Source organism: Anarrhichthys ocellatus, unplaced genomic scaffold (genome assembly GCF_004355925.1).
Source record: "Anarrhichthys ocellatus isolate YVR2014 unplaced genomic scaffold, GSC_Weel_1.0 scaffold52, whole genome shotgun sequence".
In the NCBI taxonomy this organism is placed as follows: domain Eukaryota; kingdom Metazoa; phylum Chordata; class Actinopteri; order Perciformes; family Anarhichadidae; genus Anarrhichthys; species Anarrhichthys ocellatus.
In genome coordinates this window covers 1,363,175-1,370,959 of record NW_022280082.1, presented here as the reverse complement: position 1 = coordinate 1,370,959, position 7,785 = coordinate 1,363,175, and the positions used below count along the sequence as shown (strand labels likewise).

Here is a 7,785-nt window from a genome sequence, read left to right as displayed (position 1 = left end):
TCTATGGGGTATTGTCAAGAGGAAGATGAGAGACATCAGACCCAACAATGCAGACGAGCTGAAGGCCCCTATCAAAGCAACCTGGGCTTCCATAACACCTCAGCAGGGCCACAGGCTCATCGCCACCGTGCCACGCCGCATTGATGCAGTAATTCATGTAAAAGGAGCCCCGACCAAGTGTTGAGTGCATACTGTATATGGACATACTTTTCAGTAGACCAACATTTCTGTATTAAAAATCCTTTTTTTAATTGGTCTTATGTAATATTCTAATTTTGTGAGATACTGAATTTGGGGTTTTCATTAGCTGGACGCCATAATCATCAAAATGAAAAGAAATAAACGCATGAAATATATCACCCTGTGTGTAATGAATCTATATAATATATGGGTTTCACTTTTTGAATTGAATTACTGAAATAAATTAACTTTTCGATGATATTCTAATTCACTGAGATGCACCTGTAGTTATCTCTTACTTTATTTGCTTGTGTGTGTTGAATTTGAGAGCCTCTGTGTTGCATGTCTTGTTAGTACTTGACAATGTTTAAGAGTCTCCTGAATGATGACACTACGTATATTAATATTCTCACTTTTTTCATTATTTGTGCACGCATTGTAAAGCGTCAATATTGTATAACCTTTTAAATGTAATCTTACATTCTGTTTTTAGGTTTATTTTGCAACATCTGCCTCTTGGGACTACAGATGAAAAATAGCCTCTTGGCTAACTCTGGCGCATTTACAGAAATGTTTTTATTAGTGTGCACTGTCCCTTATCAAATAAACTAATAAAATAAAATAAAATAAATAAACTAGTGCAATTGTGAACCTATGTTTTGTATTGTGTATTTGTCTTGAATAAAAATATAGTACCACATACATCAAGATAAGAGCCATCATAAGTAGTTCACTCATTTCATCTTCAACAAAGGATATACACATATATTGTCATGCTGTAACAACATTGTGAAAAAGGAAAAATAAATGTGGCAAACGCATTAGGTATCGAAAGATGTCTTTCCCCATCGTGGTTTGCATTGGAGACTGACAAACTGAAAGATCACTGCAGGTAGAACTTAATTGAAAGTTGCTCCTGATTGGTTAGTGACCTAGTCACCCTAGGCATCTATCATTTGATTGGTTGAGGGGCAGATGCCACGAGGCAGCCATGAGCTGATTTATAAATAACCATCTACAAGTCTGGTGAAACTAAAATAACAGTTGTAGTACTACAGGAAGGAGCTCATTGATATATGAAGTGATTTTGGTCATGCTACACTTAAACAGTAAAGCTATTGATTATTATTTTCAATAAATATTCACTAAAATTAATCTAAATCATATTTTTTCAAAATAACACTTGTAGTACAACAAGGAGGAGCCCATCGATGTGTGAAGTGATTTTGGTTACACTACATTGCATGACAGTGAAGCTATTGAATATTGTTGTAGTAGGTATTTTCCGCATTGCACTTTGTAGACGGTCCCTGCGCACTCGTCTCGCAGCCGGCCGCTCATTGAGACCAATGCAGATTGTCACGCTCGGAGGAGTCCGTAAGACGGCCCGTTTTAATTTAATTAAGGTTGTAGCTTGTTGTCTACCTCACTACGGTTACAGGGAGGTATCGTTTGTATTTCAGCAACGTTTCGTTAACTATTTATTGAACCGGGAAGTCCGAATCTGTCAATATCCTTCTAACTTTACCTAAGTCGCGCGGTTAACGTACCAAGCCGCGTTGGTGAGCGTGATAAGTTCCTCTCTGATATGTTGAACACCCGTCAGCTTTCCGTGATTGAGCTGTAATTACAATAAGTACAAGTAGCAGCCTGAACTTGATGACTGCACAAATTTTTTTGCTGTCAGACAAAATGCTGGGATCCGACCAGCTGGAACGTCTCCCGCAAAAAAACAAAAAACAACAACAACAACAACAAAAACAGAGAGCTCAAGAGACACCGCCACGACTGTAAACTCATTAACATTGACAATGTGTTCTAGACAAAGGCTGATGGAGGTGAGCAAGGATTGAAACATGAATCCCACTTGGCCCATAACCCCCCATCCTCCCAAACCAACATCTCTCTTATGGGACTCCCCCACACACGTACAAGACACACATGCTCCCTTTGTTTGAACCGCAGCATAGCTACACTCTTTCCACATCTTGCGGCTACGACACACACGTGATTAATTTGGACGCTCATTGTCATGATAATGACTGAGGTTTTGCCGTAATTCTCTCACTCTGGCAAGAGAACAGTCACTTTCTAACTTTGTCAGCTACAACCCAATGCCACTCTTGAGCAGGAAACGCAAAGCCAGGCTATTAATTAAAAAAAACCCACAGGAGCTGAAAAACATTACGCCATTAAAAAGACCTCAGTGAGGAACAAAACCAAAGCAAGTAGAGCCTCTGTCATGCGACGTACTGGACAGCCTGAGACAATTATGTCAGTCCAAATAACAGGCACTCAACCAGGAATTAAACCAAGATTTTTATTTGAGTGAATACGCCATTTATAACTTCATCTTTTTAGCTTTGGGGGAAGATTACAGCTCAGTGTGCTCAAAACCATTAGTTGCGCTGTCGTCTATTGAAGTGCATTTAAAGGAGATCTCACTCGTTCTGTACTTCGCTCTTATGTATTTCCTAAAGGAAACCCTTTTTCATAAAACAGATGAACTGTTGTACCGTCTGCAGAATAAAACAAGTGAAAATAAAGAAAGCTTTGGGGTTTTCCTGCTATCACAGCGAGAACGGTCAGGTACTATCATTAGAAATACGATCATATGCTTTAAAATAGTCTATTTGATGGATTTGTGAGACTAGGTGATGCTGCAGTTCACACACAATAGCTCTGATGAGTCGGTACCTCTTTAAACAGAAAGTATCTCTGCAGGCACCAGAAGTAGCACAGCTTGTACTGTGCTGTCGAGGGCACAACTGCAACAAGTTCAGATTGGCCCAAAATATATTTTCATAGGTCACCCAGTTCTAGTAATAGAAGCAACAGATCAAGGCTTGCTTCTCTGGAGGGAGCCTGCCTGGTGAAGATGAGTCTGTACAGAAACAACAGTGATGGGGCTGGACTGTGAAAACACACCTAATAATCACACAGCCGTAGTTCAGTGGACGGAGGTTAGGATTCACCCCGAACTCTTTAGATTCTATAAATTCATCACAACGTATTGATTAACATCGGCAGCCAGTTATTAAACATCATCTAAAAGCTGTGATGCTTCTTCTTTTCATTTTTTAATCGCTAATAGAAAATGTGTGAAATAGAGAATGACTTGCCCCGATGGATCATTTACTCACCAAAAGGGTCTGAAAGCAGTCAACCTCAAGGCCCGTTAATTAAAAACCTGCCACCATTGAGTGGCTGAGCTGGAAAGAAGGGTGCGCTGCCCTTTAACCTCTGAGCAATCCCAGAGGCCAGGAGTCATCGGTCTGGAGAGGGGACAAGCAGTGCTGGGTATATCTAAACTTATCTATTATTATTATTATTATTGTCAACCCCTCAATTTTGTGTTTCTTTTTGTGTAGAAGGAAATAACTTTCCCTTTGTGAAACAGCAACTCTGTTCTTTCCCGTGAAAGGTTGATGTCTTATTTTTTTTAAAGTGTATTAAAATGAATTTAAAACACTGCAGGAAACCCCAGACTCTCTGGATTTTAAACACTCAGTCAACTTTTTACAAAACAGCAAAGCTGAGAGGTGGTCCAGCTCGGCCACAAAGCAGCAATCCTCACAATGTGAGGTTGGGGGTTGGGTGTCGCCCCCCCCCCCCCCCCCCCCCAAAAAAAAAAAAAAAAAAAAAGTCTGTCGAAGCGCCCAGCTGTCCCCAAAGCCAGGCCAGGCTGGGGGGGAGGGGGGGCAGGGTGTGGCATGGTGACAGAGCAGGGCCTCGATAGAGAAGGGATGCTAAATGAAGCTATTGTCTGGCCCAAGTGAAGCACACCGCACAAAGAATGGCACATTCAAACAGTCGTACGGGCCTATTGTTGTGGCGGGCCAGCGGAGCGACACATGGTGCAGAGAGAGAGAGAGAGAGAGAGAGAGAGAGAGAGAGAGAGAGAGAGATCTGAGGACATGAAGCTCTGACACAACACCGACCCGGAGGAACTGTTCCCCCAAAAACAGTTTGAGATCACTTCAGCGAGGTAAACATCACTGGACTAGTCCGACGGGGAAATGGCTTCTAGTTCTGATACATTTGCTGCTGAAACGGACAATTCTGGATCTAAAGCAAAACAACAAAACACACAAGATAGTCTGAAAACCAAACAATTGATGGAGAACAATAATCAGCAGATTAATTGTCAGATGGAGCCCTAATGTGGCGATGAAATCCTCTGCTGCAGTCAATATATATCTAGATATAGGGACATTTCTGCAGGAGCTTTTGAGGAACTGTGGACAAAAACATCCACAGAGGAATGTTTTTGGCACTTAAATACCTGAGAAATAAGGTACATCATCTTTATTTTACATTTATGTAAAAAAAAAAAAAAATCATGCTTTGTTTACTAACATTGCCACACAAAAAACAGGTTTCCACGGTGCGTGGTTTACAGAAACATCATCGGGACACTAAAAAGAACGCTGACACAACATCTTAAATAAGGAAGTACCTTTTCAGTATTCCCTCTGAGGCTCAACGCATCATCGACATACAGAAACCATGCTGACATATGGTGGTCTTAGGGGCTCAGCTGTTTTACAGTCACGCCTTAATGACATCCGCCGTTGAAAGAATAATTAGTCTATACATCCTTCCCCCCCCTGTGGTGCTGTCTTTTACTCTTTCCCTGATATATTCTGATGTCAGCGGATGGTGGAAAAATGGTGGACAAGAGTGTTTGAAAAGTCTTAAACACAATTAAAGCTCAGCCTGCTGTCAGTTCAGAGCAGCTCACATCACAACAGATGCAATTGACCGCCCGTCAGCTCCGTTTCTCCTCTTTTACAATGCTGCAGTCTGTCCCCCCCCCCCCCCCCCCCCCCCCAAGGACAGTTTTTATCAAACTCTTGTTTCTGTCAGCAGCACAGTAACTGTCGTTGTCTGTGACAACAGGGCGAAGACCTGAAACATCAACAAAACAACCGGTGCCAAAGAAACAAGGTCGGTGCGAGTTGCTGTAGCCAAAGGCTGTGCCGGTGCAGAGGAAACAACCCGTGCAATGTGTCATTTAATGTGCTTGTGATTGTTAAAAGGTGACTGGTTTAGCAAGCCAACGTCAACTAATACCAGCACCAATATCTGTGATGCAGTTCCAGCAAAGCCTAGTCATCAGTCAACAAGACGTGCCATCAAAAAATGTCAGGGCCAGCCAACTCCCCGTCTGAGCATTACCACTGTGGACAAAATAATAGCACGGTACATCATGTAAGGTTTCTCCCATGTTTACAGTGAAAACACGTCTGCGGATCACACCGCAGCGGTAAGCCCTCTCACAAGGCAGCGGCCCATTACAAGCACGTACATGCCCCCCCGATGATGATTTAGAGCCTTTTAATTCTCGGGAATGCAAGACTTTTCTGATAAGCGTCTAATTGAGAATAAGCTAGCGTGATTGCGCTCTGATAATCTCCGTGTTGTGCTTTTGTGACTGACCTGAAACTTTGTGGCTTTCCCCGAGTTGAGTCATTCCGCTTCTCAGCAGAGCGATAAAAGTGAATATTAACTGGGAACAGGTGAAGTATCGTATGTCTGAAGCCCCCCAGAGGCCGGTCCTTTCATCCAGGGTAATGTGCCTTTATGAGGGCCAAGCAACTGTATGGGAACTGACTTTATGATGATCCCGGGTGACAATAGTACATGTCAAGAGATGACCAACCCTGGAATTTCAATATAAACACGATTCATAGCTCAAAAACATAATCCACGCAAAAAAAAAATCGTTAAAAGGCAATTTATCAAGCCTTTGTGGACCTGTGTGCCTGCAGATTACAGACTCACTGATAAAGCTGCCCTGGCACATATATTACAATGCTATCTTATTGCAGTCATGTCAATATTGCCGTATGTATTTTATAATAACAAATTGCAAAACAGCAATACCAAAGTTGCATAGTTTATCCCCTCGAAACCACTATTAAGTCCATTGTATAACTGTAAAATGCCCAACATCTTGGTATCATAAAAACTAGTAATAGTTACTATTTAGTTATTATTCTCAGCTTTATTCATTGCCTATCGTGCCAACATTAACCCCATCAACCTCACATCCATTCATATAGGATACGCCAACAACACTCTTCTGCAGCTAATATCTCAGTATTAAGAAGTAAGAAAAGATTTAAAAAAGATCTGATCTCCTTAAGTTACATAAATATATGAGGCGTTAATGATCACAGGGATCCACAAGTGAACGACTTCAACTGTCCCTCTCTTTGGTGGGGGACCAGGAGGATCCTCTGAAGGACCCTGGAGGTCCCTGCACCACAGTGTGGATATAGTCGTTTCTGGAAAGCTTCATTTCGGGGTTTTTTTTTTTAGCTGGAGTGGAAGCCGCTGGAAGTGCAGACAAAACCCAAACAGTTTGCAAACGGGATGCAAATGTCACCCGACTCTTCTCTGGTGACTCCAGTCTAAGTTAGACCCGGGTATACTTCCGTAAACTCGCCACAGCCCACGTTAACGACGGCTGTCGTGTGGACTGGCTGCACCGGTACGGAGGTCACCGCCACCACCACCAACAACAACGGTATTAACTCGGCTATTGTTTCCGCCGTGGGGATGCAAGCTTCAGAGTTTTTGTCCTACCGACGTCGTGCTTACCTCGTCGCGTTGAACATCTTTCTCGTCAACCGTGTCCACAAGTTCATCAGGTTAGCAGCAAAGTGAAGCCGCAGGGGAAAACACACACACAAGCGTCCAGACACGGAGATAATTCAACAAGACTGGTTGGTCCGAGCTGCTCGTGATGTCATCGTTTGTACTCGAGCAGCCAATGCGCATGCGTAATCCTTTTGTTCCCAGTGCTTCATGGATATTGTAGTGTAGGATGTTTAGCGACGCTCCTCTCGCGAACCTTTAGAAATAACCAGTTGCATTTAAAAGACACGTGACAAAAGATAACTGAATGATTTCCAATTGTAAATATTTGATTGGTGATGGTTTGTCTTTGTCAGTTTATTGCCTTGTCATTTGTGCAGACTTTCAGTTTTTCTTTGCGTTATATGATAATAAAATAGATTTGTTTGGCTGTAGAGCAGATCATCTTTTTCTATTACAAATGTACTATTCTTGTCTATTGATAATCAAATGTAATCATGACTATAATCAACCCAAAGATTGTAAAAACAAAACATACTTTAGTTTTTAAACTACAAAATCATAACACTTATTTCAAGTAAAATGAGTAATAAGTAAAATGTAAATGCTGAGTACTATATATGTTCATGGAAACCTCCCTCCTCCGTACCCTCACCTCCATACCAGTGACCAAAAGCACGCTTTGCGTACATCGGATCAACCTTGTGATCAAGCCGAACCCAGGCCTCTGCTGTAGCAGTGGTGCTGCTCAGCATGCACACGGCCCTCTGGACCATGGCCAGGTCTCCACCAGTAACCACAGTGGGCGGCTGGTATGCCAACCTTGAAACCAGTGGAGCACCAGTCCACAAACTGGATGGTGCGCTTGGTCTTAATGGTGCCAGTGGCAGCATTAAGATCTTTGGGCACCACATCACCACGGTACAAAAGACAGCAGGCCATGTATTTACCTTGGCGAGGGTCACATTTTACCATCTGATTGGCGTCAGTTATTACTTC

General features: G+C 42.4%; 1 protein-coding gene across 2 annotated transcripts in view; it reads right to left on the bottom strand.

The window, feature by feature from the left end:
• daam1b (dishevelled associated activator of morphogenesis 1b) overlaps positions 1 to 6,937 on the bottom strand; it is a 43,002-nt gene extending 36,065 nt beyond the window's left edge. For both annotated transcript variants that reach the window (XM_031870279.1, XM_031870281.1), the window contains exon 1: positions 6,790 to 6,937. The gene's annotated coding sequence lies outside the window, so the exon portion shown is untranslated. The remainder of the gene's footprint in view (positions 1 to 6,789) is intronic.
• Between the last annotated feature and the right edge of the window lie 848 nt (positions 6,938 to 7,785).